This window comes from Leuresthes tenuis, unplaced genomic scaffold (genome assembly GCF_036924035.1).
Source record: "Leuresthes tenuis unplaced genomic scaffold, fLeuTen1.0.hap1 SCAF_3, whole genome shotgun sequence".
Lineage (NCBI taxonomy): Eukaryota > Metazoa > Chordata > Actinopteri > Atheriniformes > Atherinopsidae > Leuresthes > Leuresthes tenuis.
This window is the reverse complement of record NW_027325357.1, coordinates 21,904,697-21,916,799: the sequence shown is the minus strand read 5'-3', so window position 1 is coordinate 21,916,799 and position 12,103 is coordinate 21,904,697. Positions and strand designations below refer to the sequence as shown.

The 12,103-nt window shown below is 42.9% G+C and overlaps 1 long non-coding RNA gene across 1 annotated transcript; it reads right to left on the bottom strand.

The window, feature by feature from the left end:
* Positions 1-570: 570 nt before the first annotated feature.
* On the bottom strand, positions 571-11,065 carry LOC140303699 (uncharacterized). The gene is made up of 3 exons (XR_011915203.1): positions 4,255-11,065; positions 3,770-3,894; positions 571-3,604 (listed from the first exon to the last, which is right to left on the bottom strand). It is a non-coding gene; the product is annotated as an uncharacterized lncRNA (long non-coding RNA).
* Between the last annotated feature and the right edge of the window lie 1,038 nt (positions 11,066-12,103).

The window sequence follows — 12,103 nt, the reverse complement described above, 5'->3', positions numbered from 1 at the left end:
AGCCTACTTTTACAATTTCATTAGAGGTACCCTAAAAATGCTGCTCCTCGCACCATTTAAACTATTGACGTCTGACTTTTCTGATCTAAATGAGTTTGACATAAAGTTCAGCCTGTGTGATCAGCTTGTTTTGTCCTGAACTCCTTTCTCAATGTACCCAGAAGTTGCATGAAGTTGGTGGAACAAATGTTCCCATGACTGACCAGATGTGTTCAATTAAGCTCCGAGTTGAATCGAATTATGCTCTTAAACACACTCCTGTGTATTGATACTTGCTCACAGATGATTTCTGGCTCCTACAAAGACACCCACACACACAGATGCACTGAAAGACAGACACACATACAAATATGCGAACACACACAAAGGCAGACACACTGGTAACATCTGGTACTTGTGAGTCCAGAATAACTGGACCGTGTTGCTTGAATGTGAGTGTGTGAACATTTAAAGTGCTGGGTTTGAGGTCAGAGTGGAGGTGGCTAATCATAGCGCAGACGTTATATAGTTATCCAAGTATCTAGTCCCGCAAGGCACAAATCCAAGGAATTTGAACACTCTGGCCTTGTTTTCTGTGCAAAGGAGCAAAAAAAAAAACTACAGCACTGGGACAATTAAACTTTGTTGAACATGTGATTTTGGAAATAAAAAGCCTCAGGGAGTTCCAAACTATGACAGCAGACACTGATCCAAACAAGCAAGATTTTGAAATCTCAAAAGAAAATAAATGGTATGAATGTGACCCGGACTTTCCCGAAACTAATGTGTCACAGAGACACAAGCATTAAGCGCGTTTTTGCCTCTGAAAACTTACACAACCGCAGAGACCACAAGTCAAACACAGATACGTCCGTGTGAAACACGCCATTTCAGTTTTTCATACAGAATCAGCAGAGGAAACACAGAACGAAACAGGAGTGCAGGACTAAACGAAGTGAAATGTTGTACGCCTGTTACTGGGTGTTGGTCACTGACTCGCTGTTTGTGTGTTGCTGAAACCTTGAGCGTCAGTGCTGGTTTTTGCATCAGACATTCCATTTATACTAGCAGAATTTCTAATTATTTTCGAGCCTGTTTTGGCACGAATCTGATGTTCTCATGGATGCAGCAAAAAGCAACAACACAGTTTGGCACTTTTTCCATCCTCACAGTCATGAATAGCTCAGGCCTGCCACAAAGGTGGAAAAAAACCCCAACAGATTCTTGGTTTGTGTGCAAAATCAACTTAGTTTGCTGTGAACAAAATCAAAGTAATGTTCAGCTTCTTTTCCGCATCCTGAACAGTGAGGGGAAAAAAAACTTTCTGCATGTCATGAAACATATTCTGGTATATCTGAACTCTGGAGAAGTTCTGAATACATCAACTCAAACAAAAGTTAGTACTGAGGGTTAACTCCTAGCTTCCAAGGCCAGTCGTGGCACTGCAGGGGAACAGTATGCCTTTTGGTATTTTTTGAATGAATACACGATTGGAGGATCAAGAGTTTGATTGAGTATTTTTTTAAAGTTACTATGGGACTGGTATAAATTAAATAAAAATCACACCATTCTTACTTTTTTTAGATTAATGACATTAATGACTCACATTTTGACCAATTCACGAAGGAAAAAGTCTGAGAAATAGATCTTTATGCTCTTTGTGAGTTTCACAGAATTCACACAAGCAGGTGAATCTTTTGAGCACTCCTAATACTTATTGTGTTGTCAAAAGCTATAAAAGGGCTACAAAGCTCAATCTCTCCCACATTTATATGTAATGCCACAGATTTACCATACCACAGATGATGATTAGTCAGCTTGATGCTGGCCTAAGCTGAGAAATGTAGCCTGCAAATTCATGTCAGCCATTGCTCGAGTGAATATCTTCAGCAACACTGTAAAGGCCACTGGGAACGTTTTAGAACATCTGTCTGGCACATTACTGAGCTCACTATAACGCTCTAGGTACCCTCAAATGACATTGTTTGGGGTTAACATTGTGAAAGGGTGGCCCTCTAGCATTTTTACCAATTACCATCTATATCAATCCAAAGAAAAAAACAAACAAAACAGAACAATGGCCTCCTTGGACTCACAAAGGGGTCAAACCACGCTCATCCATCATCCCTCTTACCTCTTTTATGAGACTCTGCTGGCCTTTCACTGAGCGTGCCGCAGAAGCATTTGTTCTAGGCATCTAAAATGGAAACCCCTGGTGTATCACACCACCTTGACAGCATCCCAGGGACACCAGCTGCTTTGACAAAGTGGCACGTTTGACACCCTTGGCATGACAATAGGTTGGACTACTGCTCATCTAGTACGACGCCTGGAAGATTAGACAAGTCTTGTTCAGGTTTGTTTGGTTTTGACCCTAACAATGTGTTAAATAGCAAATATGAATATTCCTTTAATTTGTGTGCGGTTGAGCTGATGATAGCAAAGATGAGACTTCAGGGGAAAACTGTACAAGTCATCTTGAAAGAGCAACAAATTCTTGTCACACTGTCCAGTAGTTTTACAGAAACAGGACCATTGATGACTAAAAATGTCAATCTTTACAAATGTTGTTTGAATTGGGATCAAACCTGTGGATCAACAGACAAAACAACATAGCCATCTGTAAAAGAAAGCTTGGCAGAATAATGTTTAGGTGTAAAGCAGTTATTTTTGTCTTTATTAAAGCGTACCACAGGATTAAAATGGTTCCCTACACCACTCCAAAAATACAGCTGGAGCCTCTCAAATCACCAGCAGAGCACACCAACTGATTAGGCTGCTTGCTCGGTGAGAACAATCTGCTGCAGTGAAACAGGAAGGCTCCGAGGCTGTCTTTGTAGCTGTGACTGTGAGAGGAAGGCAGCAAAAATCTGGAAACTAGCATCCCCCTCATGAATTATAATGTAAGCTGTCAGAGTGAGCGTGTCGCAGGGATAGTAAGTGACCGGTTCATGTCAGGACAGGACGGCCTGGGGCTTGATTGCAGCCGTGCCTGTTAGCAGACACACTCACACAAACTGCGACCATGACCAGCTATTTAAAATCAGGGTGTGGCGTGTCCTGCAACGCCTCCAGACCACTAGGTCTTTCTGATTTGCATCACATCAAGTACAGTACATTTAGATGCAATGGATATTCTAAAAATTCCCTGCATCTTTCAGGGACTCTTATTCCTCACCCTGCAAACACCAATCAAACAAAAAGAAAACCACATTTGTCTAAATCTTCCTCATGTCACAGCATATGCTCTCTCTGAACCTTTGTGGCCATGTTCGAGTGTGTATATGTGATTTTGCGTGCATCTTAATCACGCCTGGCTGCACCTGTGTGTTGGCTGCTGTGAAAATGCGCCGTCTATGAATAGCAAGCGACAGTGGGTACCACATCAGCACGGGGACAGCACCAAACTGGCAGCGTGGTGGGGGGAGGCGAAAGCGCGAAACAGGGCGAGAGCACCCAAAGGGCTTTCCGTGGTGCTGGGAAGGACGTGAAGGTCATGTCGCTAAGCATCAGATCAGCTGGCCCGCTGGCCTGGGCGGGTGTATTTGTGTGTTTCATGAAGAATGATATCATGAAATGCTCTCGAGGCGTCTTCTTTGCTCATTCAGGTCAGGCTGCTCGAAGCCTTCAAAGGGAGAATCAAAAGGAAAGATTTCAGAGCTTAAAGGTTTGCATTGTTTGCCACTTTGAAACTTGTGTTTTTATGTTCATTCACATTCACGTGTGGTCTTTGGGTGCCTTTTTCAAAACTTAAAAAAAAAGTACAGACATTATATTTTCATATACTTACAGAGAATTTGAAGGTTAATCTTGAGGTGTTACATGGTGGGCCAGGGGCGCCATCTTGTGAAGTTCACCCTCTGTTTAGTGTGTGCCCGCCTCTGTGGATACCTAAGAACCTCTTCCTTTGTTTGGCTAAGAAACAGGTCATAGTAAACAAAAAAAAAAAAAAAAGAAAATACATAAATGAGAGAAAGTTCATAGATATGTAACATTAAGTGTTAAATCTGCTGATTCACAGGCAGGTGACCTCTGGTTCCCTGCACAATCCCACCGCTGTGTACACAAGGATATGCAGGTTCCTCAGTGTAAGGCCTGCACACGTACACGCTAAATCACTTCTGAAAACAAGCATCCATGTTTTCTAATCTTTTCATTCTTTTGGTCTTTATTTTCTCAGTCAGGTTTATTGTTTTTTTTCTGAACAGAGACTGATCCCTGTGCATGTACAGTTGGTACACTCTCTTCACACAGTTACAACCACTTGAACTGCACCTGGTCTGTGTCGGAGGGACTTCACACATGCTTTGTAGCTGAGCAGATGTGGAAACGATGCGTTGGCTTTAAGCTGGATCCCCACAACATACCTGTGAGGTGAAAACAAATCCTGAATGACACAAAATTCAACCTGATGTGACATCATCACAATCTCTACAGGAGATTCTTACCAGAATTATACTAAAGTACATCTAATTTTACTCTGACAGGAGTGCAGAAATGTCTGAGCTGACAATACACATTACAAAGTATACACTTGTCAGTTTTAAACAGTAATCAATATTTTTTAATCAAATGACCGTGTGCATTATGAATGAGGTCACTAGAGACAAACCCCCAGAGAGGAGTCACTCAGCTCTGCAGAGCATTTGGATTTTACTGCTGTAACATTGCCCATTTGAGGGTTAAGACGTTTTACAGTGAGAGCAGGAAGGAGGATTCGCAACTCCATACATAATCAAGCAGGTGGAAACCGCTTCTGGGCTATATTTGTTTATTAGTTCGAGCTTACAAGCTGGTTGGCTTGCAGACAGCTGGACAACAACAATCTAACAAAGCAAAGACAGTGACACAAACCTTGCATGTGTGACAATTAGACAAGGAACGAGGGCAAGATGGCAGGTAAAAACACAGCAGGGACTGACCGTAAAATAGGAGAGAAGGGTATATGTGTGTGCCAGATTAACTGAGAACAGACCGATGATGTTTGATTAAAGGAAACAAAACACAGTTATCACATAGTTATCACAACTAAGGAGAGAGTTAGCAATAACATGTGATCGACAGTTCAGCATATGCATGGTCATCTTTAGCTTTGAAACCTACCTTTCGAACCTCAATGCATTTCATTGGTACTGACAACTGTAAAATTGAATTAAATGAAAGAAGAGGAGACAAAATGCTATTACACCGACCTCAGAAAATGTTGTACTGACCAGACCTTCAAATTTGACCCACGGAGAGATTTACAGTGAGAGGTGGATAAGTAAAAAAAGGCAATGAAGAAAAAAAAAAAAACCTTGGCTGCAAAGCAAGAGGGATCCCGATTTGCTTGCTTTTAGGTCGCCTCGATGCTTTTCGTCATAGCTCCCCACGAGCACGGGGAAAATGTTCAGACTTGTGTGTCTGCGTGTGTGGGTGTGTGAACCTGTCAGTGAATCATCACGTCTCCTCTCCGCCAGTTCAATAAATAACCGTTCCCAAAAATGCCCACTTCACTCACAGGTCAATTTCCCCTGCAGTCAGACGGAGAGGACTCCCCGGGGAGAAGGGAATGAGTCAAGGCACACGGGCTGGGCTGCTTTCCAGTGTACAGAGAGGGGCTGTGCAAGAAGCAGTGCCACATGACTCACAGGTGACACAAATATTTTTCCACCTTACCCAAGCCCTGCCTGCCACAATGACCCTCTGTTTGAAATAGGTTTAGTCTCCCAAAATCTTTGGTGATCTACGGCCTAAAGTGCATCAAATTTGATACGAGCAATAAAGCAGTTAATCAGTTTTTCTGTAGCTGCGAGAGGAACTGCAGGTATTCCTGATGATGTTGTTTAGTTAGTCACGGCTAAACCATAGCTGTGCTTGATTTTTTTTTCAGTTTCTAAGTAACAACGATGTTGGTGGTTAATTTCTGCCAGCAATGCCCTTTACTGTGAGCGCTGCGATATCCCTGAGTCAAGATGATCAAATACACTTGCTTTCCTTCACAAAAGCATTCACTCAGTATGTTTATCTTCAGCTTACAGCTGATCAACACTTCTTAGCAGATCTGCTCGGTGCTGCCTAAAAGCTCATCGAAAACAAGCCAAATTCAAGGGAAAGGGTTAACCGGCTGCTCTACATTGTGCCTATACAGTGAAGAGGGAAAGGTCAAAGACTGAGTGAGAATAAATCCTGTGTGCCATAACACCTGATGGGTGATGACAGGAGTGGGTGGACACAGGCTGAGGGGCAGTTAAACAGAGCTGGGTTCACCTGGAGATGGAGGCCGCGGTCCTAAAACTCCCACGGGGATCAGTGCCCAGATATTGTTGAATGTATTCATGCATTCTCCGCTTCAGCTTAGAGTATCGATCACTGACAAACTTGAACACAAAGTGTACTTCTTGTGTAGAGGAAATGCAGTCGCTTTATTTAGAATTTTATTTGACTGATGGTGCCAAAGTCATGAATACAGAATCTATGAGGACATATTTCATGTCGAGAAAAAGTTAAATGTGGCAAATCATCCGAAGTCTGTATGATAAATCCTATGTATCCACTGACAATAGTGCAGACAGCATACAAAATGTTGAAACTCAGAGATTCTATTGCTTTTTACTGGAAAAATGTATTCTCATAATGAATTTTGAAAGCACCAATGGCTTTGTAAAAAAAAGACTGAAAAAGACAGGAAGTACTTATTCAACTTCATGACTCTTTTAAACCGTCATGAAATGTACATTAAGTATAAACCTAAAAAGTAACCAGTTAAAGGACAATTAACCGCCCACCGCTTCACCGCAACGCTAACTGACCCTGAGATTACAGCACAAACTTAAGTCTATCAAATCATTCTGACTTCAAATGCTGTACAATGAACGGCAGTGTTAAAAAGAAACAATATTGGCAATTTAAAACAGTAAAAAAAAAAGCTACAGATGAAGAATAAATTGCCTGGTTCACAATGAAGGTCAGCCTCCTTTATGCTTTGTTGATAACAGTCTAAATGTTACTGTCCAAACCATGTAGGTTGCAATCGATGTTTAGAAGGTGCACAATTAAAAAAAATAAATACATGGCTTTTCTTTTAATGGAAGAAACAGAAAGAACAGAATGTGGCGTTAAAACATAGAGGGTAAAAGATCATTCTACTTGAGAGCAGTTTTGAACCATTTGCACTTTATTGCTTTCAGCCTCTGCACAGGTGCAACAAAGACTGGAAACACATCTCAATACCAGTCAGGTTAATCAGCAACATGACTTGATATAAAAACAGGAGCACATACAGGCTGAGTCTCTGAGAAATAAAGACTGGGAAGACTCGTTTTTCACCGTTTGTGGTGCAGAACATCATAGAAAGAATCAGAGAATTATCCGGACAAAACAGGACAACCAATAAAACCAGAGCATGACATGACTGTTGCCAGCGATTATACTTCATCACTGCATCCACAAAGTCAAATTAAAACTCTACAATGGAAGGAAAAGAATGCACGTAAACAAGATCCAAATATGCTGCTTTCTTCTCCAGGTTTAAGCCAAAATAAGATGGACTGAGGTGCAGTGGAAAGCTCTCATAACAACAGCGGTTGGTCTTCTGAGTTCCAAAATGCTTTTACACCACAAAGTGGTAAAGCAGTCCAGTTGTAAACATATCCCAGTCTCGATGCTGCTGACATTAGCATAATCATAAGCCTAAAGTGTTCCAGAGTAAGTTTTTACATACAGCGCAAACCTGTTTGTGTGGTATGCGCTGCAAAGTGTGCTCCTGATAGATACCACACGAACGCTGGTGAAAGAGCAGCGAGCCAGATTCTGTTAAAAACAGCTGGACGGTCTGTCTCTGTGGCTTTGTCCCAGCAGAAAGCTGCATCTGCCCTTCAGAGGCGGACGCAAGTTCACACATTAATGTGTGACCTCCTCTGGCTGACAATGTGAGAGCGAGCCACAGGCTGTAGGGGGAAAGCGTTTGGATCTCCAGCCAGTGTGGTCGAAGCTCCGCACGGACACATCCACAAATTTCACATTCAGACTCCTGAAAATGCCCAGAAACACACACACACACATTTCTAACACCTGCCTTCAAAGCCCCTAAAAATCACACAAGCCGACTGACACACCAGCACACGCCAGCACATACGAGCAGATAATGTGCCTTGATAACATTATGAATGGATGAGTGAGCAGCTCCATAGAACAGTGATTACTGGCTGCAGTGTGTGAAAGGAAATAGATTAGTCACTGTCTGAACTCCCTCCCTTTTAATAACACAACATATAACACTCCTTCATGCTGTCTGAGTGGGAAAAATAAACTCAAAATTTAATGTTAGGCTCCAAGGGAAGTGCTTTTTAATAGAGAGTGCAGCAGCACAAAGTGAAAATAATATGAACTGCTGTGATATCCACTTCATCTTCATGAACGTGTCTGCTTCAGTTATTAAACAAATCAGTGATTACATTTTTTCCCCCCCTTCTTACAAGCATCTACGTTACTCTGTAAATCGTGAAGGCTACAATTACGGTCACATTTATGTCAAATGTTTTTTTGTGCATCTTTCTCAAGGCCTCCGATGATTTAGTCAAAAAAAAAAAGGAATAATTTCACTGAGGAAAAGACCGCGGCAGCCTCAGAGTTTACTTAAAGGATGTGAAACGCGGAGAGAGGAGAGGCTGAGTGGATTCTCCTTTGTTGGTGCTTCAAGTGCAGCTCTTTCCCATCACAGTTGCATTATGGACAGACAAGAGATGAACCCTGCTGTGGAGCAATTCCTCTTCTTCTTTTCTTATTCCCTTTAGTGATAGGCCAGCAGATAGGCAGACACATGGACAGGCAGATAACAGGCAGGGGGGGAAAAAATGGCACCCCAGCTGTTTCCCATGATTATACTCAGATAAAATCCACTTTTTCCAACACAAAAACCTATTCTCACTTGATCCGAGAACAATCAGCCTCACTGATTTATTGATGGAAGGCGTTATAATCCTTAAACGTCTGATCGTGAAGTTAGTAACGAGTTTGACATCGTTTTTCCCTCAAGGAAGACACAGAGACTCGATGCTGATGAGCACAACGCCGCGTCCAATCCTGCACAAGAGCTGACGACAAGTCGTCAGGCAGACAGACAGTCAGACACACACACACAGAGGTGTCAGAGACAGCAACAAAAGGTCTTGTTTATTAAAGGCGTTGTGAGGTGACAAATGAAGCATGAAATGAGTATCTCACACACAACGCAGACATACCAGGTACTGTATGGCGAGAGCACGCGGGAAAAGAGGGGGAGCGACCTGTGTCACGCTGTGAAAATGCTCACAAACATACAGATAAAAAGAATCAATTTCATGGGTCGTGACAGTAAACAGAATGTCGAGGCATCTGTACAACAGACTGCGTGACCCAGTTTATTTGGGCTGGGGGCTGGCGTGTGCAACAGTCAATCTTGGCGTTTTCAGGGTCTCGCAAGGCTGCTGGCAGGGGTCCACTTTAAAAGACATGCTCAGAGGCATAAAAGTCATTTTGGAATGATAATTTATTTTCATTTCGACTTGAGGAGGTAGCTTATAGATAGTTGATCTAATTACAACTAAATTAAACAAGTTGAAATATGTTAATTTATTGAATTCTGCTTAAATTGAGCTCATTAGTCGTCCCCCCCCACGTCACACCTGCCATGATGAATTCATCATGTGAGAGCATCGGGAGGAGGCTGGCGAGGGTGAGTCAGACAGAGGGTGTGTGCATCTACAGACAGAAGAAGTGTGAAACCAGGATTAATTATTAATTTCATATCAGGCGAAATTAAATTCACCATCAGCGATAAATCCTGGCACGGTCGCCACTGATCTATCAAACTGTGAGTGATCAGTATCTGTGATGAGTGTCTTTTTTGTGGTGGCTAACAGCAGAAAGGAAATATGCATGCGGTTGGGAGGGATGGCAAGCAGCACTGCTGACAGACTGACAGTTGTTATTTATCTTTGATGCTTATCAAAAATCCCTAGAATATGCTGAACCGAAAGCATAACGTTTAGGCACCCAGTCTTCACTGGAGGAGTGGGTGGATGATCGGTTCCTGTCAGGTCCTTACAGCCCAGCTGCCAACACTGCTCAGAGGAGGAAACATAAAAAACCTGAACATTTTGTCCAAAAAACAAAATGCAATACATCGGATGCTGTGCAAAAGTCTTGAGCCACTCTTTCGTTTCTATAGAAAGTTTGGCAGCTTTGAGTGTACAACCTCTATTCATTTTCTAAAGGATTGACAAGAGAATCCACCTGTGAATATCAGTGGCGTGAGGCTGAAGTCAGTGCTGTGCTGCAAAGAAACGGCTGTGACACACTGACAGAGTGTGCTGCTGCCATCTATAGGTTATGGCTAAGGCTAAGCTTCCAATAATGTCTCAGCAGGCAACATGCACGCAGTTCTCTTCCACTAACCAAAGATTATTGAATTGTCAGTTTTCGGTCCACACTGAGGGACCCAAGTAACCTGGCAGTTCCTCACCCCGAGACTTTCACTGACTGTGAAGTCTCTGGTTATATTTCTATTAAACGAAACCATCACAATGAGGCAAAGTGGTACAGGACTTAAAAGTCCTGAAAAGTACAGGTGAACACAAACAGAAGATGTCTCAAAGGAGACAAACATTAATACAAACAGACACAGAAATACTGGAAAGAGGCTCTAAATGGCCGCACATAAATATTCAAATCACATCCAACTTGTTTGGTCTGGATGCGTTTTCCCTTCATGCTGTGAATGCACAGATGCTTTTTAGTTCCAGAGCATGTGTAAGACTCACTCTCTTGGTACTTTCAGAAACCTGTTCACCATATCCAACAGGCCTAATATTCACTTATACATACAGCTTATTCAAATATTACAAAGTCCCCACTATAGCTTACCACCCCCCCCACCTCCTTCAACAGAAGTTGTCCACACATGACCTCCAGGCCGCTGCTGATTGGCACTCAGTTGACCTGTTGGCTTTGGCCAGCTTCTCACCTGTTAGCAGGTAAGGAGGCAGAAGGCTTTGCTGAAAGGTTCCTCACCCTGTCACTTATCTGAGCTAAATACACAAACACCTTGCGCCTCCAGGTTGCGGGCGCTCGCCCAGCATCAACAAACTCTTGTGCGCTCACAGACGTCACGTTTCGTCGGGCTCTTTGCAGGAAAGCAGTCAAATACTAATTTCCCTTTGCTGCCTTCAGTCGCCACAGCTGATGGATGCAGCACCTATCATTAAAGTTCAATTGATCACTGCGTGGCCAGTGCACATCACGTGATGGGAAGGGAGGGCAGCCAATTAGAAGAATCTATCTTCTGCAAACTATTCCGACCTGACGCAACATGGAAATCACCACACGTGGAGTTTCATTTAAAAGGTCTCTTTCTAAGAGGAAAAAAACAAGGCAGCACAGCGGAGAGGAACACTGACAATGATTTATGCAATAAATCAGACATACTTTCATGCTGTGTCAGACCCTAAACATCATTTCACCGCTTCATCTGCCGTGTGCCGTCTTCACCAGAAATCCACCACTCTGCTTTTGTCCCAAGTGCCCGTCCCCAGTTAATCAAAGCCTTTGTTGACACAGGAAGTCTATCGGTGGACACCACGACAGACTGTGTTTGTGTGTTGAGGGGGGATCCACTTGCACTCACACTGCATCGCCTCTCTTTGTGTGACCGACAAAGCAGATAGCAGCCCCCCCCCCACCACCTCGTCTATCTGGGAAGATAGGATCACTTTACAAACAGCAGCCAGGCATTATTGACACTGTTTGTGTGAGTGCATGGATGACACCCAGAGGGAGCATGAAGAGGAGAAAGTGTTAGAAGCCTTTCAACCAGTACACTAAGCACAGATGCTTTACCTCAGCTCTCTATGTGGCAGCGTGCTTAAAGTGAAGGGCCTCACGAGCAACTCTTAAATAAAAGCCCACAAGGAGACTGTTTGTACCTTTATCTGCATTCGTTCCTTTCATCAAATATCAATACTTTAGGCGACGGCAGGCTTTGAACCCTTAAACTGGCGACACTTTTCACACTTTTATGTTTAAATGCGTCTGTCTTACACATTTTTCCCTGAGCACGACCTGACTTCTTCAGCAACTGTTGAGTCTGGTTCAAGACATGAAAGTT